Source organism: Oncorhynchus keta, chromosome 22, assembly GCF_023373465.1.
Source record: "Oncorhynchus keta strain PuntledgeMale-10-30-2019 chromosome 22, Oket_V2, whole genome shotgun sequence".
NCBI lineage: Eukaryota > Metazoa > Chordata > Actinopteri > Salmoniformes > Salmonidae > Oncorhynchus > Oncorhynchus keta.
In genome coordinates this window covers 30,272,700-30,296,132 of record NC_068442.1, presented here as the reverse complement: position 1 = coordinate 30,296,132, position 23,433 = coordinate 30,272,700, and the positions used below count along the sequence as shown (strand labels likewise).

General features: G+C 41.8%; 1 pseudogene; it reads right to left on the bottom strand.

Annotated features, from left to right (window-relative positions):
* The window catches only part of LOC118400857 (DNA topoisomerase 1-like), a 33,766-nt pseudogene extending 10,877 nt beyond the window's left edge, over positions 1-22,889 (bottom strand).
* Positions 22,890-23,433: the final 544 nt, after the last annotated feature.

The window sequence follows — 23,433 nt, the reverse complement described above, 5'->3', positions numbered from 1 at the left end:
CAGGATGCCTCTGCCTTTTGGTAGGCCGTCATTGTAAATAAGAACTAGTTCTTAACTGACTTGCCTAGTTGAATAAAGGTTAAATACAAATACAAATAAATATGAAATTAATTTTCCACCAACAAGTTTCTGTGCCAATGCACCACACAACCAATAAACGAAGCATACTGACTTTGGGTGCTTCAATATCATGGTTTGAGTTTTCAGCACCAGAATAAATAGACCATCAATCTCGACAAACAGAAAATACATTCCCTCCCTAAGTTGAAGCCCTACCCAGTATCAAAGCATTGGCTTGACAATCTCCGAATGTCATTGAACTTTTTATTTTTTTGCAGAGGTCTCTTTCCATTCATCAAATGGCCGCTGATTACTTTATTTATCAATAGAAGAAAAATGCATACACTACCGTACACAAAAAGTACACAGCAGTTTGGGGTCACTTAGAAATGTCCTTGTTTTTGAAAGAAAAGCAAATTTTTTGTCCATTAAAATAATTGATCAGAAATACAGTGTAGACATTGTTAATGTTGTAAATGACTATTGGTGTTTGGAAACGACAGATTTTTAATGGAATATCTACATAGGCGTACAGAAGCCCATTGTCCGCAACCATCACTCCTGTGTTCCAATGGCATGTTGTGTTAGCAAATCCAAGTGTATCATTTTAAATGGCTAATTGATCATTAGAAAACCCTTTGGCAAATAGAATGAAACATTCAAATCACAGGGCTTTTGCGTGGTTATTCAAATGACATTTTCACCGTAGCCTAGAGTAGAATGTTGTACTCACTTGGGGGCAATGAGGGGGGCATGACTTAGTCTGGGTAGCCATTTGATTAGATGTTCAGGAGTCTTATGGCTTGGAGGTAGAAGCTGTTTAGAAGCTGTTTAGAAGCTGTTTTTATACTGTTTTTATTTATTTACTTTTCTGCTCTTTTGCACACCAATATCTCTACCTGTACATGACCATCTGATCATTTATCACTCCAGTGTTAATCTGCAAAATTGTAATTATTCGCCTACCTCCTCATGCATTTTGCACACAATGTATATAGACTCCCCCTTTTCTTTTCTTTTTCTACTGTGTTATTGACTTGTTAATTGTTTACTCCATGTGTAACTCTGTGTTGTCTGTTCACACTGCTATGCTTTATCTTGGCCAGGTCGCAGTTGCAAATGAGAACTTGTTCTCAACTAGCCTACCTGGTTAAATAAAGGTTAAATAAATTTAAAAAAATAAGTTTTGTTGTGCCCACTTCACGACTGTCTTGGTGTGTTTGGACCATGTTAATTTGTTGGTGATGTGGACACCAAGGAACTTGAAGCTCTCAACCTGCAGCCAGTCGATGAGAATGGGGGTGTGCTCGGTCCTCCTTTTCCTGTAGTCCACAATCATCTCCTTTGTCACCACATGGCCAGGTCTCTGACCTCCCTATAGGCTGTCTCGTCGTTGTTGGTAATCAGGCCTTCACTGTTCTTTCATGAGCAATAATACAATTGGCCTCTCTGCTGCCTATCAGCGATTCCTATTGATTCTTGTGGATCCCTATTGAAAATTGATGCAGCTTTGAATGCTTTTATGTGTGGTATGATTGCTAGTGATGGCTAGTTAGCCTATTGCAGAACTAGACAAACGATCCACCTTACACTATTGTCACTATGACTGGTAGATAGAGGGCAGGATGTACAGTTAGGATGGCGGACTATATTGACCTGTAGTATAATTAAACAATAAGGCATGAGGGGGTGTGGTATATGGCCAATTTACCACAGCTATTGGCTGTTCTTATGCACACAGCAACGTAATTAGAGCAGTAAAAATACATGTTTTGTTATACCCATGGTATACGGTCTCTTATAAACTTGGTGGTTCGAGCCCTGAATGCTGATTGGCTGACAGCTGTGGTACATCAGACGGTATACCACAGGTATGACAAAATATTTATTTTTACTGCTCTAATTACGTTGGTAACCAGTTTATAGTAGCAATAAAGCACCTCTGGGGGTTGTGATATTTGGTCAATATACCACGGTTAAGGGCTGTGTCCAAGCACTCTGCGATGCATCGTGGCCATATAGCACACCCCCCCAGGCCTTATCGCTTAAATGTATCATGGCTGTCAGCCAATCAGCTTTCAGGGCTTGAACCACCCAGTTAAAAATAAAAGTTAGGGAACGGAAAAACATTGAGCACCAAAACACCTTGGGGAGGCACATGCAAGCAGATTAGGAAATGTGGCTAGGATGGAAGAAATTATATAGTAAAACCCATAGACACGGGGAGCAGGGGTGTTGAAGGGTGCTGCAGCACCCCCTGATAAATCACAATTAAGTACAAAAATGTCAATAAAAAATACACCAATTTATTGTGCCATCATATGACAAGACACACAGACAAGATGTCTTAGAGTAGTGGAGTAGTTTGGAAAACTAACTTGTGGTCTTCCTCTAGTTACAACTAGTGAACCTTATTTGAGCGATGACTATTGGAACATTAAAACCCGTTGTGGGACTGTTCCATTAGTTGACTGCGCCATAGTGTTTCTCTGGCCAGCAAACCATCTCTTTCATTAACCCTTTCCTCTCCTGTAACTTCCCCTTTACCATCCAGTCAATGTTCTGAGCCGAGCCAGTCTCACTTTGCATAGGTGATGATGACATCCTGGATCCTCTTCTTCAACATGCCTTGTTTATGGCGCACCTCCCGCCCTCGGAACAGACCCGGGGGCTCAATCTTAAAGTTGCCGATGCGCTCCCGGTGGTGGTCATGCATACAGAAGACATACTCCTCCACTATTTTCTGGTTGGCCTCTTTCATTACCTGGAATTAAATATTTATCTGAAAATACTGTATATCATGACAATAAAGCCTGCTTGATCTCAAACAGTTTTAATATTGCTCTTACAATATTGTCAATCCATAGCAATTACACTCAATCCAATGTATTGGAGTAGTCATTTATCTCTTGCTTGAGTAATGGCCCTAGCCTCCACCTTCTCCTTGTGCATGGAATGGAGCTCCTCAAAGTCACACTTACACAGGTCACTAATCAGCATCCTCTCCTCCATGGTCATCTCCTGCCCAGACAAACACAGGGACAATAGATGAAACAGATTCACTACTGAATTGTCCTTGACAGTCAAACAGGTATCTGCGGAATAGGCCTACCTAATAAATCAAAGAATGTAGAATATTCTTCCATTCCGCACATCAACTTCATAACCTAACTCAATTACTAACAGAGCTAAGATCTGTCCTTATCAGAATGACTAAAACCTGTAGCCGTCGCTTTAATCACTTGATCAAGACAAGACAGACCATCTCAGTCCTCACATCTCACACCTGAGACCTAGTGACAACCATAAAGCAGGCCAGCCTGGTTTCCAGCAGCAGAGCCCTTTGTGTTCCTGTAATACTGCTCTGATCTAGGGAGCCCATGAAGGGGTCAGCCTGTAGTGGGCACAAGACTATGCAATTAATATGTTAAAAGTATTTTAAATGAATTATTTAACTGCACAAAAATGATTTACTCTAGTTGAGTCACAGGAACTGTAAGGTCAAGAAATGTTTAGGTTTTATTTATTTGCACCAAAGGGAATACAAAAACAAAAAAGTACAGATAAAAATAAAACTGGTAAAAACAGTGTGCAGGTGAGATTGGAAGCACAAAAGGGCTTTTCTGAAAACCACACCACAAATATAAGTACCAAAACAAAAGTTTGTTCAATCAGTTAAACAAAGCATATTCATTATATACTCAGCATACAAGAAAAAAAAACATGTTTGACTACGTGTGTGTGCATGTTTGTGTTAGGCTAGAGTTAGGCTACATGGAGGGGATTATTGTATAGTTTGATTCATCAAGCTGACCCAAGCCACGGGTTCTGAATGGACGGGAGACTGACAGCGCTGGGCAGGAGGTAGACTCTGGCAGCGCTGGACTGGCGGGAGCACCTGTAGGAAGGAGACAGAGAGACAGCCTGGTGTAGGGGGCTGCCACCGGAGGGCTGGTGCATGGAGGTGGCACCGGATAGACTGGACCTTGAAGGCGCACTGGAGGTCTCGAGCACCGAGCCTGCCCAACCCTACCTGGCCGAATGCTCCCCATAGCCAGGCCAGTGCAGCGAGGTGGAATAGCCCGCACTGGGCTGTGTTGGCGAACCAGGGACACCATGCGTAGGGCTGGTGCCATGTACCCATGCCCGAGGAGACGCAATGGAAACCAGATGCGCTGAGCCGGCTTCATGGCACCTGGCTCGATGCCCACTCTAGCCCGGCCGATACGAGGCGCTGCTATGTACCATACCGGGCTATGCCTGCGCACCGTGCGCCTCACAGCATGACACGTGCCTGCCGGGTCCCTCTCCACGGTAAGCACGGGGAGTTAGCCCAGGTCTCCTACCTGACTTAGCCACACTCCCAGTGTGCCCCCCCAATACATTTTTGGGGCTGCCTCTCGGGCTTCCAGCCGCGCTGCCTCCTCATAACGCCACCTCTCGGCTTTCACTGCCTCCAGCTCTGCCTTGGGGAGCGATATTCTCCCGGCTGTACCCAGGGTCCCTTGCCATCCAATAACTCCTCCCAAGTCCAGGAGTCTTAAACCCACTGCTCCTGGGTACCTCGCTGCTTGGTCCGGTTGTGGTGGGTGATTCTGAAACGGTCATCTTCGTCCTCCTCTGACGAGGAGTAAGAAATGTCAGACCAATACGCAGTGTCGTAAGTGTTCATCCTTTTAATAAACTGAGCACTAAATACAAAGTAACAATAGAGCACAACTGAAACAGCTCCGTCAGGTGCAACACACACTAAACAGAAAATAATCACCCACAACTCAAAAGTGAAACCAGGCTACCTAAATGTGGTTCTCAATCAGGGACAATGACAAACAGCTGCCTCTGATTGAGAACCATACCAGGCCAAACACAGAAATCCCAAAACATAGAAAAAGGAACATAGACAACCCACCCAACTCACGCCCTGACCATACTAAAACAAAGACATAATAAAAGAACTAAGGTCAGAAAGTAACACTGACCTTAGTTATCTATGTTTTATGTATTATTTTGGTCAGGTCAGGGTGTGACGAGGGTGGGTATGTGTGTTTTTGTCCTATCTAGGGTTTTTGTATATCTATGGGTTTTGTGTATGTCTAGGTAATGTAGGTCTATGGTGGCCTGAATTGGTTCCCAATCAGAGGCAGCTGTTTATCGTTGTCTCTGATTGGGGATCGTATTTAGGATGCCATTTTCCATTTTGGTTTTGTGGGTTATTGTCTGTGTAGTTGCCTGTCAGCAATTGGTTGAGATAGTGGCATGGTCAGTTTGTTTAGTGGTCTTGCTTTTATTAAAGGAAGTATGTATTCATATCATGCTGCGCCTTGGTCTCATCAATACGAAGAACGTGACGCTGTGTGAGGTGCAGAGGTAGGGAGGGTGAAGGTTATCGCAGTGTCTTGTGTTATATACAGTTGAAGCTGGAAGTTTACATGCACCTTAGCCAAATACATTTAAACTCAGTTTTTCACAATTCCTGACATTTAATACCAGTAAAAAAAATCCCTGTCTTAGGTCAGTTAGGATCACCACTTTTTTTAAGAATGAGAAATCTCAGAATAATAGTAGAGTGATTTTAAGTTTTTATTTCATCACATTCCCAGAGGGTCAGTTTGTTATATCTGGAGTACTTCTCCTGTCTTATCCGGTGTCCTGTGTGAATTTAAGTATGCTCTCTCTAATTCTGTCTTTCTCTCGGAGTACCTGAGCCCTAGGACAATGCCTCAGGACTACCTGGCATGATGACTCCTTGCTGTCCCCAGTCCACCTGGCCGTGCTGCTGCTCCAGTTTCAACTGTTCTGCCTGCGGCTATGGAATCCTGACCTGTTCACCGGATGGGCTACCTGTCCCAGACCTGCTGTTTTCAACTCTCTAGAGACAGTAGGAGCGGTAGAGATACACTTAATGATCGGCTATGAAAAGCCAACTGACATTTACTCCTGAAGTGCTGACTTGCTGCACCCTCTACAACTACTGTGATTATTATTATTTGACCATGCTGGTCATTTATGAACATTTGAACATCTTAGCCATGTTCTGTTATAATCTCCACCCAGCACAGCCAGAAGAGGACTGGCCATCCCTCATAGCCTGGTTCCTCTCTAGGTTTGCTACCTAGGTTTTGGCCTTACTAGGGAGTTTTTCCTAGCCACTGTGCTTCTACACCTGCATTGCTTGGTGTTTGGGGTTTTAGGCTGGGTTTCTGTACAGCACTTTGAGATATCAGCTGATGTACGATTGGCTATATAAATAAATTTGATTGATCAGAGATATTGTCCGCGAGGAAATATCCTCCATCTCTTGACACCAAATTGAGTCCAATCCATGACACTCTGGAGAAACTTCAAACTATGGTAACTGTGTCTCAAAAGTAAAATATCTCGTGGTTTCAGCTACCGCATTACACTCTCTGCTGTAAACGGTGGAGAAGAACTATGATAAATTGCTAATGGCAAATAAGTTGCTGGAGGAAAATATACAGGTGTTATAAAACCACAGCAAAAAAATAAATTTGAGAATAATTTGACTCGATCATAGAATTGGTATACATGTAAAATGTTTATAACTTTTCTATGAACTTTTTGGTCTAGAGAAGCTTGCCCCCCGCATCTACCTGCAGAGCTATGGAAACAGTAAGCTACCTACAATGAGTTGAAGACTACTGTGCAAAAACAACTTTGGTTCACACGGCAACGCTGCTGATCACCTTCAAGAACTTCATGGAAGCCTCGGAAGCAATGGACTTCTTTCTACGAGAGGCAAGTCAAGCCAGTGCTTGATTCAACTCCCCCGACCACGGTCCTGTAGGCGCATGTTGATTTTTGTCCACCCACATCAGACGCGATCTGGACATGCAGGTTGAAATATAAAAACAAACTCTGAACCAACTATATTAATTTGGGGACAGTTCGAAAAGCATTAACCATTTATGGTAATTTAGCTTAATAGCTTCCTGTTGGTTGCTAATTTGACAAAAGGGTAAACTGAGTTCATTTCTAGTAATCTCTCCTCCTTCAGGCTTCTTCTTCTTTAGATTTTATACGGTGGTTGGCAACCAACTTTAAGGTGCCTTACCACCACCAACTGGTCTGGAGTGTGGAACTCATTTGAGGCGGCATGTAGCCTAGCATTGGGCCAGTAACCGAAAGGTTGCTAGATCAAATCCCCGAGCTGACAAGGTAAAGATCTTTCATTCTGCCCCTGAAAAAGGCAGTTAACCCACTGTTCCTAGGCCATCATTGTAAATAAGAATTTGTTCTTAACTGACTTGCCTTGTTAAATAAAGGTAATAAAAAAATACAAATAAAAAAGTTAATATTTCATTCACCCACGTGAGTATATGTTCCTAAGAACCGATGAGGAATGTGGGACTTGCTACGCACCAAGTTCTATTTTAGCGCCTGGCTACGCAGATGCTCGTTGACGTGCGCGAGCAGTGTGGGTGCAATGATTGAATAACATGTATGTGTATATTTATTTTGCAACAGTCGCGCACGCAATGCCGGTGTCGTCAGCATGTAACACCCACAAATATCCCAGGTATGACAGAATAAAAATATAGGGATCTGCCACAGACTTTGCCATTCATAATTGATTTGCTTCTATCAAAACTAACTCGTTGGACATAATCACATCTTTCTGATTGAGCATTGTCAGTCCTGATATAGACAAGTCAATACAGATATAAACAGAACAAAGTGAGACCTTATTTCACTCCAAAATATGATTTACTCTTATGTTTGATTGACATAGATTTATCCCTCTCAACAAAGAGTCTGTGAATAACAATAGATTCTTATTGGATGCCATTAAATGGTTATTTAGAAACAATACAATAGCATTTGCTTCTGGTTTGAACAAATCTCAACTAAAAAATATAACTGAGCTTGAGTCCACTTTATATTTACTAACTTGTCAACAGAATAACAGTTCCTTCGCCGAGGAGATAGAATTATTAATAATCAAATGTCACTGACCGGATCGATTCGCTTAAGGTAGCAAAATTTGAAAGTGGTTTTTACATAGGGTAAAAGTAGAGACTCAGAGCTAGAAATGGTATATCATATACTACAGTTGAGGAACAACGGGAAATTAATTCTGCTTTGAAAGTTGATAAACTTGTAACCCCACTATTGAGAAAATGGCCTTTGAATGTTTTGGTAAACCTACTGGAGAGCTCTTATTTGTCTACACACATTCAGCATTGTTCACACCCTCTTAAGCCTTAGCCCCACCCATCACTTTAAAAAAAGCTGTGTTAGACAGCATTACCTACACATACTGACCAGCTCATGTTATAGACAGAAGCGTGATACATGGCAGAACAATCTGAAATCATCTCTCGGCATGACCAGCCCATCCATTATCTCAGCCAATCATGGTTAGCGTTAAGGTTCCTATCTTTTTCTGTGACTAAACCAACTCGTCTCGTAATTTGACAATTTTATTTGTTCTTGGTCACCTCCCTGACTAAGGCCCTTCTCCCCCAATTGCTCAGTGTGGCCAGCTCTAGGAAGTGTCTTGGTGGTTCCAAACTTCTTCCATTTTAGAATGATGGAGGCCACTGTGTTCTTGGGGACCTTCAATGCTGCAGAAATGTTTTGGTACACTTCCCCAGATCTGTGCCTCGACACAATCATGTCTCAGGGCTCTACTGACAATTCCGTGGACACCATGGCTTGGTTTTTGCTGTGACATGCACTGTCAACTGTGGGACCTTATACGGACAGGTGGGTGCCTTTCCAAATCATGTCCAATCAATTTAATTCACCACAGCTCGACTCCAATCAAGTTGTAGAAACATCTCAAGGATGATCAATGTAAACAGAATGCACCTGATCTCAATTTCAAGTCTCATAGCAAAGGGTCTAAATACTTATGTAAATAAGGTATTTATTTTTTGTTTTTAGTAAATGTGCAAAAATGTCTAAAAACCTGTTTTTTCTTTGTCATTATGGGGCATTGTGTGTAGATTGCTGAGGAAATTGTTTAATTTAACCAATTTTAGATTAATACTGTAACGTAACAACACTGAAAAAGTCAAGGGGTCTGAATACATTCGGAAGGAACTGTATACCATCCTCCTGTGCAGTCCTATCAATTGATGAAGAGAAGGCCTTTGACCGTCTCAAATGGTCCTACCTCTGGTATATTATGGAATACATGGGATTTGGCAAAATGTTTATGACTATGTTAAAAAACATTGTATGGTAACCCCTTTGTAATGGTCTTGATGGGTAAACAATGCTCTTCACAGTTTGCTGTCCAGTGTCCAGCCTCTTATATGCCCTATCACTGGAGCCTTTAGATAAATAAAATACATAAATCCCAAGATATAAGGCAAATATCAGTTATTAAGGACATGTATCACCAAATCTCATATGTATATAACATATTATTGTACCTTGACAGTATACCTCAATCCCTACCTAATGTATTAAGTATATTCAGACAATTCAGCAGTACATCAAGCCACAATATCAACCTCTCTAAATAATATATGCTTCCATTTAACAAAGCAATGTTACATACCAATTGTGACCCATTTTAAATACCTGAATATTCAACATTTTCCCTCTCTAGATACAATTGTTTTAAAGAACTACAAACAAGTTACAGCTGTAATTACAGCAGATCTCGACAGATGGTTTATTGTAACAGTAACTTTATCAGGTTGAATTTCAATAGTCAAATGAATGTCTAGCCTAAACAACAACAAAAATAGTTAGCATGCTTCCTTTGTCCATGCCATTAGGGTACTGGGAAAATATGAAAAGTTCAATCTCAAATATGAAATGGAAAGGGAAACGTCCCAGAATTAAGATGACTATACTCCAGCAACCCAAAGGTTTTGGAGGTCTAGGTTTACCCAACTTCAAGTTATATGCTTTGTCTTTAGTGATCCGCCCCACTTAAGAAATTATTTGATCAAAATAAATGTCTTCCTTGGTTGGAAATAGAAGAAAATATAGTGTCACCATTTACATTGAAAGATGTGGTATTTTCTGCCTAGTCTCCTAAGTTCTGTTGTACTCAGTTTGGACCAATCTTTGCTCACTCAATACAGACCTGGCATCAAATTTAGAAACTTGGTAATTGGGAAGTCCGATGGTTATTCCAAACATCAATATTTAGAAATAACTCCTTATTTCTTAACTTTGAGAGGGAATTATAATTTTAAAAAATCAAGAATGGTCCAAACAAGGAATTCAGAGACTTTCAGACATCATGAATGATGAAGATTTATTATCCTTTCATGACTTAAAAAACATGTTTAATTTACCTGGTTCGTCTTTTTTCTTCTTCTTCAGTTAAGAACTGCTATCCGCACTTATGGAGTTCATGGAGTCAACCATTCTCACTCCATCCACTTGCTGAGTTGTTAGGTAGTCAGAACAAAGGTTTTATATCCAATCTATATATCAAAAAATAACTACTAGAAGCCCTCCATAAACCAATGGGAATATTAACTGTATACAGATTGGAAAAGAATCCGGCCTCCCAAAATTTGAATCAACAACTAATACACTACAAGTTCATTCACAGATCGTATTTGACTACGTGGAATTGCTGTCAATTTAAATTAGCTCCTCATCCAAATAGTCTGTTCTGTTCTCAAATAAATATTGGGACATATTTTGCATACACATGATGTGGGACTGCCCCAGTTTGAAGACCTTTTGGTCACAGGTTGCCAGGTCTGTGTCGATGATAGTTGGTGCTGTCATTCCTTAACTTCCTAATATACTATTGTTGAATGATGACTCTTCACCGACTCTCGCAGTTCCCGAGTATGGTTGTCTGGACTGACCAAGGCAAAAATAATGTTGGTGACCAGATGGAAACATCCACATAAACTCAGCATAACTCAATGGCTACAAAACTTCTGTGGCGTCCTTTCACTAGAGCGCTCTATAGCTCATGTGAATGGCGCCAAGGAAACAACATTAGATACATTTAAAAGAGCAGTTGAAAAGGTCAAAAGCTTATTATGAGTTAATGTAATGTAATTATGTTTGAATTCATTAATTGTATTTTGCATATCTGTATCTAATATTGATGTATGCAGGCTGATTCTATCCGTGTGTGACTTGTTCCCACAAAAGTCTTACAAATACAAGATGAGTTATCCATGATGTTTTGTTTTTTGCACAGCTACAGTATATCCACAACAAGAGCCCATGGGGGGAAGGAGGGGGAATAGGGATGGGTCGCACTTACGAAGAAGGGGGAGGGAGATAAGACAGACAGGATAAATAATGCTTATTACAGTTTTTCTGTATTGTTTTTTGTTTCTTTACATACAGTATGTAATTTTTGAACATTATTGCCTGTCTGTGATTTGAACCCTTCACACCATTTAAAAAAAATAAAGTTATAAACAACAAAAACTTGTCAAATTATCAAACCTTATGGCATACCGCAGGACATCTTGGCTTTGGTAGATGCACAGTTGTTTGAGAATGATATTCTAAATGCAAGTATTATTTAATAACTTTGCAAAATGAATGAATTCACGTATAAAAGGAATACACTTAAGTTACAACGCATTAACACGCATTGCAAGGCATTATTCTAAGCATGATCAGAGAGGGAGAGGGAGAGGGAGAGAGCAACGTCATAGCCTGAAAGGCCATGCCCCAAGAGTCCCTGGGGTGGAGAGAGAAAGAAGTATTTCACCATCCAGACTAGACTAGACATAAAGACCATATACACACTCACACACACTACATTGATAGTCCCATACAAAACCCACACACATTCACATCAGTGGAGGCTCCTCAGAGGATGAAGGGGAGGACCATCCTCCTCCAGAGTGAAGGAAAAGCAGCCAACAACTGCTCAGCATGCATGGGAACTCCTTCAAGACTGTTGGAAAAGCATTCCAGGTAAAACTGGTTGAGAGAATGCCAAGAGTGTGCAAAGCTGTCATTAAGGCAACAGGTGGCTACTTTGAATAATTTAAAATATATTTTTATTTGTTTAACCCTTTTCTGGCTACTACATGATTCCATATGTGTTATTTCCTAGCTTCACTACTATATTCTAAAATGTAGAAAATAGTACAAATAAATGAAAATCATTGAATGAGTAGGTGTGTCCAAACTTTTGACCTTACCAGTCAAACGTTTGGACACACCTACTCAGTCAAAAGTTTGGACACACCTACTCAGTCAAGGGTTTTCATTTTTTCTTACTATTTTCTACATATACATAAATAAATATATACACACACACACACACACACACACACACACACACACACACACACACACACACCACACACACACACACACACACACACACACACACACACACACACATGATCAAAAGTATGTGGACATGTTGCTTGTTGAACATTTCATTCTAAAATCATGGGCATTAATATGGAGTTGCCTCCCCCTTGCTGCTATAACAACTTCCACTGTTCTGGGAAGGCTTTCCACTAGATGTTGGAACATTGCGGCGGGGACTTCCTTCCATTCAGCCACAAGCTCAGTAGTGAGGTCGGGCACTGATGTTGGGCGATTAGGCCTGGCTCGCAGTCGGCATTACAATTAATCTCAAATGTGTTCGATGAAGTTGAGGTCAGGACTCTGTGCAGGCGTCACAAAGTTTGAAGCACAGAATCGTTTACAATGTCATTGTATGCTGTAGCGTTTAGATTTCCCTTCACTGGAACTAAGGGGCCTAGTCCGAACCATAAAAACATCCCCAGAACATACGACTCAAAAACTCCCCACCTTATGCGCTCCAAATGGACGTTAGCTGTAAGGACCGAGATGCCCATGCATTGACTTTTGTTCGAGGATGCTATTCAAGAGGACATATTGTTCTGTCACACGATTCCCGAGGATGACACAGCACAGGGGATGTTCAGTGTGCTGTGTGGCTATTTTGATGAAGAAAACGATTCCATGGGATCGAATGGTGGGCTTTTGCACAGAATGGGCTCCATCGATCACGGGACAGTGGGCCGGATGGGACTAGCTCTCAGGATGCAATTCCTATGGCTTCCACTGTGTGTAAGCACTCAATGTTTAAGGTTTCAGGCTTGTTTCTTCCAAAACGAGGAAGAATAATATGTTTTACCACAGGGATACAGACTTGGAAATAAGTGCATGCGCGCTTGAGGAAGAGGACACGCAACTGCTAATATCGTTTTCCTATTGAACATACTTTTTTCCATATGAAATATTATAGTTTAATTACATTTTAGGGTATCTGAGGATTCAATAGAAACGTATTTTGACTTATTGAAACAAAGTTTAGGGAAGATTTTCGGATTCCTATCTTGGCAAGTTGAACGAGTGGCTTACTCAAATCAATGGCGCCAACGAAACAGACTTTTCGGGATATAAAGAAGGATTTTATCTAACAAAATGACACTACATGTTGTAGCTGGGACCCTTTGGATGACAAATCAGGGAAGATATTGAAAACGTAAGTGAATATTTAATCGCTATTTGTGAATTTATGAAACCTGTGCCGGTGGAAAAATATTTAGATGTGGGGCGCCATCCTCAAACAATCACATGGCTTGCTTTCGCTGTAAACACCTATTGTAAATCGGCAAGTGCTGTTAGATTAACAAGAATTTAAGCTTTTAACCAATATAAGAAACTTGTATGTTCCTAAATGTTTAATATCCATAATTTTTATGATTATTTATTTGAATTGCGCACCAGTTCCCCGGAGGTTGTCCCACTAGCGTGACGCCTAACCTTAAGAAGATTTATGAATGTGTCTCCCTCTGTCATATGGACTCATTGTATGATACAACCACTGAGCTATAGTGGATAACCCGAGAGAAACTGGTGGCAAAAGAGCTGAGCGCAGATCTCAGAGATATGCAGCAGGTAACTTTGATTGTAAACTACATTGCGTACACCTGTTCGCAAAACTATGTGGAGATATGGTATCAGAGCATGACAATGTTCTGATTCACACCAAGTCTTGGTGGTTATCGAGGGGAGTGTTAAAAATATTGTTTTAATTAAGAGAGAGAGAGAGGAACTGTTGTCATTCGCAATTAATGTATAAAACAGTATTTGCATACTTTCTGAGTAATTAAAATAAAATGTGTATCCTTGTCTATGTAACAGACATATTTGGGAAACTGAATGAACTGAACACATGCATGCAGGGAAATACAAAAAATGACACAGATGAGTGACCAAATCACCTAAATCTGTTTGACCGTGATCCTGGCTCATTGGACATTGTTTTTAATGCAGACGACATCTCGTCAGCATTAAAAGCAAATATTAATCCAGTTTGGACGTGACAGGAGAGATAAGGTGTGCAGGGTCAACCATTCTCAACCGTGAGAATCTCCGACGCGACTTGCATCAAGCACACACATCTCATTAGTGGTGGTGAGAAATTTTGTCAAACTAATTTGCAATTGACTGTCATAGCCCCACATTAAAAGTATATGATGGTGAGTTGATAATACAATCAGAAATACAATTAGAATGTTTTGCAATTGACAGCCATTACCACAATTAACAAAGTAGACCAGGACCAGGACCCTTCACAGTTGAGCTCATTCAGTTTTGGCTGATTGGCTATTATTTAATTTTTATCAAGGGAAACCAAATGCTCACTTGTTTCCCTTGCATTCGATGCTACGGGTGGTAACAATGTCATACTCTTTTTGACCAGACAGCATCAGATAGAAGGCCTTCACATACAGAGACAGAGGGGCACTGTTTCGCTCGCTCTGACACTTTCTCTGGTGAGATACATTCAGTATCTTGCAAATTGAAGGACAATTCTGAAACACAGAGAGACGACAGATAAATTATTCAAAATATATATATATACAGTACCAGTCAAAAGTTTGGACATACCTACTCATTCGAGGATTATTTTTATTTGTTCTATTTTGTTAATTGTGGAATAATAGTGATGACATCAACACTATGAAATAACACCTATCATGTAGTAACCAAACAAGTGTTAAACAAATCAAAATATATTTTAGATTCTTCAAAGTAGCCACCCTTTGCCTTGATGACAGCTTTGCGCACTCTTGGCATTCCCTCAACCAGCTTCATGAGGTAGTCACCTGGAATACATTTCAATTAACAGGTGTGCCTTGTTAAGAGTTAAATTGTGTAATTTCTTTCCTTAATGCGCTTGAGCCAATTATTTGTGTTGTGACAAGGTAGGGGTGGTATACAGAAGATAGCTCTATTTGATCAAATATAAAGTCCATATTATGGCAAGAACAGCTCAAATAAGGAAAGAGAAACAACAGTCATAAGACATAAGATGTGAAGGTCAGCCAATTTGGAAAATTTCAACAACTTTTAAAGTTTCTTCAAGTGCAGTTGCAAAAACCATCCAGCGCGATGATGAAACTGAATCTCATGAGGACCGCCACAGGAAAGGAACCCAGAGTTAAATCTGCTGGAGAGGATATGTTCATTAGAGTTACCAGCCTCAGAAATTGCAGCCCAAATAAATACTTCACAGAGTTCAAGTAACAGACACATCTTAACATCAACTGTTCAGAGGAGACTGTGTGAATCAGGCCTTCAAATCAAATCAAACATTATTTGTTACATGAGCCGAATACAACAAGTGTAGACCTTACCGCGAGATGCTTACTTACAAGCCCTTAACCAACAGTGTAGACCTTACCGCGAGATGCTTACTTACAAGCCCTTAACCAACAGTGTAGACCTTACCGCGAGATGCTTACTTACAAGCCCTTAACCAACAGTGTAGACCTTACCGCGAGATGCTTACTTACAAGCCCTTAACCAACAGTGTAGACCTTACCGCGAGATGCTTACTTACAAGCCCTTAACCAACAGTGTAGACCTTACCGCGAGATGCTTACTTACAAGCCCTTAACCAACAGTGTAGACCTTACCGCGAGATGCTTACTTACAAGCCCTTAACCAACAGTGTAGACCTTACCGCGAGATGCTTACTTACAAGCCCTTAACCAACAGTGTAGACCTTACCGCGAGATGCTTACTTACTACAAGCCCTTAACCAACAGTGTAGACCTTACCGCGAGATGCTTACTTACAAGCCCTTAACCAACAGTCTCTCCTTCACTGCAGCCGAGGTGAGTAAGACATTTAAAAGTGTTAACCCTCGCAAGGCTGCAGGCCCAGATGGCATCCCCAGCCGCGCCCTCAGAGCATGCGCAGACCAGCTGGCCGGTGTGTTTACGGACATATTCAATCAATCCCTATACCAGTCTGCTGTTCCCACATGCTTCAAGAGGGCCACCATTGTTCCTGTTCCCAAGAAAGCTAAGGTAACTGAGCTAAACGACTACCGCCCCGTAGCACTCACTTCCGTCATCATGAAGTGCTTTGAGAGACTAGTCAAGGACCATATCACCTCCACCCTACCTGACACCCTAGACCCACTCCAATTTTCTTACTGCCCAAATAGGTCCACAGACGACGCAATCTCAAGCACACTGCACACTGCCCTAACCCACCTGGACAAGAGGAATACCTATGTGAGAATGCTGTTCATTGACTACAGCTCAGCATTCAACACCATAGTACCCTCCAAGCTCGTCATCAAGTCCGAGACCCTGGGTCTCGACCCCGCCCTGTGCAACTGGGTACTGGACTTTCTGACGGGCCGCCCCCAGGTGGTGAGGGTAGGCAACAACATCTCCTCCCCCGCTGATCCTCAACACGGGGCCCCACAAGGGTGCGTTCTGAGCCCTCTCCTGTACTCCCTGTTCACCCACGACTGCGTGGCCACGCACGCCTCCAACTCAATCATCAAGTTTGCGGACGACACATCAGTGGTAGGCTTGATTACCAACAACGACGAGACGGCCTACAGAGAGGAGGTGAGGGCCCTCGGAGTGTGGTGTCAGGAAAATAACCTCACACTCAACGTCAACAAAACTAAGGAGATGATTGTGGACTTCAGGAAACAGCAGAGGGAACACCCCCTATCCACATCGATGGAACAGTAGTGGAGAGGGTAGCAAGTTTTAAGTTCCTCGGCATACACATCACAGACAAACTGAATTGGTCCACTCACACTGACAGCGTCGTGAAGAAGGCGCAGCAGCGCCTCTTCAACCTCAGGAGGCTGAAGAAATTCGGCTTGTCACCAAAAGCACTCACAAACTTCTACAGATGCACAATCGAGAGCATCCTGGCGGGCTGTATCACCGCCTGGTACGGCAACTGCTCCGCCCTCAACCGTAAGGCTCTCCAGAGGGTAGTGAGGTCTGCACAACGCATCACCGGGGCAAACTACCTGCCCTCCAGGACACCTACACCACCCGATGTTACAGGAAGGCCATAAAGATCATCAAGGACATCAACCACCCGAGCCACTGCCTGTTCACCCCGCTATCATCCAGAAGGCGAGGTCAGTACAGGTGCATCAAAGCTGGGACCGAGAGACTGAAAAACAGCTTCTATCTCAAGGCCATCAGACTGTTAAACAGCCACCACTAACATTGAGTGGCTGCTGCCAACACACTGTCATTGACACTGACCCAACTCCAGCCACTTTAATAATGGGAATTGATGGGAAATGATGTAAATATATCACTAGCCACTTTAAACAATGCTACCTTATATAATATTACTTACCCTACATTATTCATCTCATATGCATACGTATATACTGTACTCTATATCATCGACTGCATCCTTATGTAATACATGTATCACTAGCCACTTTAACTATGCCACTTTGTTTACTTTGTCTACATACTCATCTCATATGTATATACTGTACTCGATACCATCTACTGTATGCTGCCCTGTACCATCACTCATTCATATATCCTTATGTACATATTCTTTATCCCCTTACACTGTGTATAAGACAGTATTTTTGGAATTGTTAGTTAGATTACTTGTTGGTTATCACTGCATTGTCGGAACTAGAAGCACAAGCATTTCGCTACACTCGCATTAACATCTGCTAACCATGTGAGATGCTTACTTACAAGCACTTAACCAACAGTGTAGACCTTACCGCGAGATGCTTACTTACAAGCCCTTAACCAACAGTGCAGTTCAAGAAGAGTTAACAAAATATTTACCAAATAAAGTAAAGTAAAAAATAATAAACAGCAACACAATAAATGAACAATACAGAGGGTACCGGTACCCAGTCAATGTGCAGGCGTACAGGTTAGTCGAGGTAATTTGTACATGTATTTAGGGGTGAAGTGACTATGCATAGATAATAAACAGCGAGTAGCAGCAGTGTACAAAACAATTTGGGGGGGGTAAATGTAAATAGTCCAGTGGCCATTTGATTATTTATTCAACAGTCTTATGGCTTGGAAGTAGAAGCTGTTATGGACCCTTTTGGTCCTATACTTGGTGCTCCGGTACCACTTGCCGTGCGGTAGCAGAGAAAACAGTCTATGACTTGGGTGACTGGAGTCTCTGACAATTTTGTGGGCCTTCCTCTGATGACACTGCCTGGTATAGAGGTCCTGGATGGCAGGAAGCTTGGCCTCAGGGATGTACTGGGCCATAAGGACTACCCTCTATAGCACCTTGCGGTCAGATACTGAGCGGTTACCATACCAGGCGGTGATGCTCTCGATGGTGCAGCTGTAGAACCTTTTGAGGATCTGGGGAGACATGCTAAATGGTCAAATTGCTTTAAAAAACACTACTAAAGGACAACAAAAATAAGAAGAGACTTGCGTTGGCCAAGAAACATGAGCAATGGACATCAGACCAGTGAAAATCTGTCCTTAGGTCTGACAAGTCCAAATTTGAGATTTTTGGTTCGAACCGCCGTGTCTTTGTGAGACGCAGAGTAGGTGAAAGGATGATCTCCGCATGTTGGTTCCCACAGTGAAGCATGGAGAAGGTGGTGTGATAGTGTGGGAGTGCTTTGCTGGTGACACTGTCTGTGATTTATTTAGAATTCAAGGCACACTTAACCAGCATGGCTACCACAGAATTCTGCAGCGATACGCCATCCCTTCTTGTTTGCGCTTAGCGGGACTATCAATTGTTTTTCAACAGGACAACACCTCCAGGCTGTGTTAGGACTATTTGACCAATTTGGAGAGTGATGGAGTGCTGCATCAGATAATAAAAAATAAAATAAAGAAAAACCCTTGAATAAGTAGGTGTGTCCAAACTTTTGACTGGTACTCGTTGTTAGTAAAAAGTTTTGGGAAACCTGGCTTCCCTTGGCATCCATAACTACACGCCACTGCAAATCAGTCTAAAGAATTTTAAAAAACATACAGAAACAGGAACACACACACCTGACATTTCAGGACTCTAATAGCTTGAACAACACTACATTGTATTAGCACTCAAAATTCGCATTGCCAATGGCACTAGTAGACTGGTGATTGTTTCCCTAATACAGATTCAGTGCAGACAGTGTGTGTGATGGGACCATAGCAGACACTCTAGCGACAGTATGGACACTTGGAGTCACTGACTCTACCTCTAAGCATGATTGACAGGCGGTGGGGGCGGGGGGTGGAGACTGAAGGCAGTCAGGCGAGCAGAGTTTTCCTGTTATAATAAAACAGTTTAATTGGATTTGTTCATATGCAGGGAGCGACTTGTCTGGATTAGCATATCAATGCCTTTACACAAATCAAATTTTCAAGAGCATTGAGCACTAAGCAGCACGAAATTAATTCTGCATGATACGCCTTTGGGCCTGGTGGAGTGTGTACAGAGGACACCCCTCCATACACCCTTCTCCACACCCCTGTCTGTCACACTACATCTTGTTACATTTAACATCTCTTTCTAGTTTAAGAGTAGTATGCTGATGCCCACCTTCACTCTCTCCACCGGTACTCCTACTTGTTTGGTTCCCTGTAAGACTTCAAATCCAAAATAGTTTTTATTTTTGGCTTAAAATCTGCACCAATAAGTTTTGCAATTGAAAACAACATTTTCAAGGGCTAGTCTCTCTAGGCTATCTCTCCCTCCTTCCCTTCTCATCTTCCTCCAGTCCTTGTTGTTTCGGAACACGTCTTTGGTGGCATATTCATGATCAAGCATTTGAGCAAATAACAGGGTCACTTCCATTGCAGAAAGGCTCAGCTTCACAGCTTTACCTGGAGAACAAGCACACACAGTTCAATAAAATGTTGATCTTAGTTGGGCTATATTTTCTATAAGCACCATGTGCTAAAGGGAAAAACGATATGCAGTGCCTTTAGAAAGTATTCATACCCCCAACTTAATACACATTTTGTTGTACTACATCCAGAATTCAAAATGGATGAAATATATTTTTGGAAAGCAGGCAACCTTTTCCTCTAGGATTTTGCCTGTGCTTAGCTCTATTATGTTCCTTTTTATCCCCCCCAAAACTCCAAAGTCCTTGCCGATGACAAGCATACCCATAACAGGATGCAGCCATCACCATGCTTGAAAATATGAACAGTGGTACTCAGTGATATGTTTGGGGCAAATCCAACAGAACACAACACTGTATTCAGGACATAAAATTATTTTTTTGTTGCCAAATTTCTTTGCAGATTTAGTTTAGTGCCTTATTGCAAACAGGGTGCATGTTGCGAAATATTATTTATTTTTTACTGTCATTTAGGTTAGTATTGTGGAGTAACTACGATGTTGTTGATCCATCCTCAGTTTCTTCCATCACAGCCATTAAACTCTGTTTTAAATCCCCATTAGCCTCATTGTGAAATGCCTGAGCGACTTCCTTCCTCTCCGGCAACTTAGTTAGGAAGGACACTTGTATCTTTGTAGTGACTGGGTACACCATCCAAAGTGTAATTAACAACTTCACCATGCTCAAATGGATATTTAATGTCTGATTCTTTCTTTTTCTTTACCCATCTACCAATAGGTACCCTTCTTTCAGAGGCATCTCGTCTTTGTGGTTGAATCTGTTTGAAATTCACTGCTCAACTGAGGGAACTGGGGTATAAAGATGAGGTACTTGTGAAAAAATAATGTTTATTATTGCACACAAAGCGAGTCCATGCAACTTATTACGTGACTTGCAGAGCACATTTTTACTCTTGGAACTTATTTAGGCTTGCCATAACAAATGGGTTGAATACTTATTGACTCAAGACATTTCAGCTTTTCATTTGTAATTAATTTGTAAACATGTCTTAAAACATCATTCCCCTTTGACATTGACACAAAATCTCAATTTAATAAATATTTTCATTCAGGCTGGAACAACAAAATGTGGAAAGGGTGTTAATGCTTTCTTAAGGCACTGTATAATAATTGTGTACTCAGCTTTACTTCTTTGTCTTTTATTAATATTACAGTCTGAAACAAAAATGTGAAAACACTCTGTAAATCTTGACCTTGTCATTTTCTTATAGTTGGAGGGCGAAGCGGCGCCACTTTATGTGTAGCTGAAGGGACAAGAGGTCGCTGTGACCTCTGATATCATCAAAGTCACTCATTAAAAACAATGTTAACTGAGCCAGGATCACAGTCAACTGAGCCAGGATCACAGTCAACTGAGCCAGGATCACAGTCAAACAGATTTAGCTGATTTGGTCACTCATCTGTATAACCAAATGTGCCATATCATCCCCATAGGTCCCCTAGGAGCAGGCTCAGCTGGCCAATCGATGCCTAGAGAGAGAGGCTGAGGCCTGCAGTGAGCGGCTGTGGTTTTACATTTTAGACCAATCCGATGGAGTCAGCTATGGAGGCCTGGACCCAGGGAGGGATTTCACTACACACACATGGATTAAACATATTATTTTATATGGGAGCTGTCGGGGCTGCACTATGGGGAGAAAATGTAAAAACTATGGTTCTCAATCAAAATGTTTGATCCAGCCAGCCAGATTCATCCCCGGGCTGTATGTCCTAAATAAAGGGGCTGATCCTTTCTGGGCCGCTGTTGATCCATGCAAATCAATACAGAGTTCAGGAACAACCTTCTGGTGTGAATGATGAGAGGGAGGGTCCTCCCCAGTGTCGTAGATAGAAGAGAAAGTGTCAACAACATTCAACTTTTAATCTGACCCAGACAGAATGTGTGGAGAGTCTAAAGGGGGCTTCATAACTCAACTCTCATGCAGTAGGAAAGCTACTTAGATCTTTCGAGTGCATGGCCTGTCTTTGATACGTGCTGTGTGTTTACTTCTAAATTGTTGATGATCTGAGGGGGTGAGTATAAGGCCTTCAAACCACCAGGGCTGTACTGACCATTGTGGTAGAAGGGGATGTCATCTGGGAGAGGCTGGCAATCTGGGGTGAAAAAGGCATCCTTGTGCTCCAGAAACGCTGTCCTCATAATGTACTTCTCCTCTTCACACCTGAGGGACAAGAGTGTGTTTCAGAATGAGACCATTTTTAATATACTGTGCATACATCCACCTCCCACATATTCAGCATATAATGTAAAAAAACAAACCCCAATCTCCAGCACTGCTGCTCCTCTTCTTCTCTTTTTTTGATCTTCAATGCTTTTGCCGCCTCAATCTCTTCCTTTGACTTATTCTTCTTTGTAGTGACTGGATGCTCCCCCTCCTCTTTCTTTGGCTTCTGGGTGACTAAGACCTCACCACAGAAACAAGACAACTTACACAGTAGACGATTTAGACAATCAGTAAGCCCATTGTAAACTTTCCCAAAATGTTCACAGCATTTCATACAAAAGGAAGCTTGTTTGTAATTCCAGCTGTACCAATCTGAGTCATATGCTCCAAGCCCTAACATCTTTGTGGATACAATGAAATACAATACTTAGCTCAAATTCTTGTTGATGTGAGTAAAGTGGGAAAAATGATGCAACTACACAGCCAGCTGAGGACTAGAACATCTGCCTGCTCAGGGAGGATGTCTACATTCTCTTTCTTTATCCCCATCGTCTCTGTCCCCCGGCCACCCTCATCCTCCTCTGTCAATTTCTTCCTCAACCTGAGGACAGCAAATATAGTCTCTGTACAACAACAAAAATAACAACACTATTTGCTCACCTCCAACAGGTAAATGGTGTGCTAGTCAGAATTTAGGGTTATTGAATGAGCGAGTGAGGGCTAACATATAATAAGGAGACCCACTCACATTGGGGTTGTAGGGGAACATGAGGGACCCTGGGCTCATCCTCCTCCTGTCTTTTCCTCTTGTCCCCCCTCCTCTCTGGCACAAAGTCTCCATCTGCTTTCATAGCCAAATGAAACCTGATGAGCGAGCAGAGACACTCTGAACAATGACAGCCCTTAATATGTCACTTTCACTCACATAGCAAGCTGATTGGAAAGCAGACCCACAACCTGCTGAGGTCTCCTTTTATTTTCCATTAAGACCTGACTATCCTTAGAGTAATAACTCTATCCAAAAGAGAGGGAGAGAGAGAGAGAGGGGAACTCAGAGAGAGAGAGAGAGAGAGAGAGAGAGAGAGAGAGAGAGAGAGAGAGA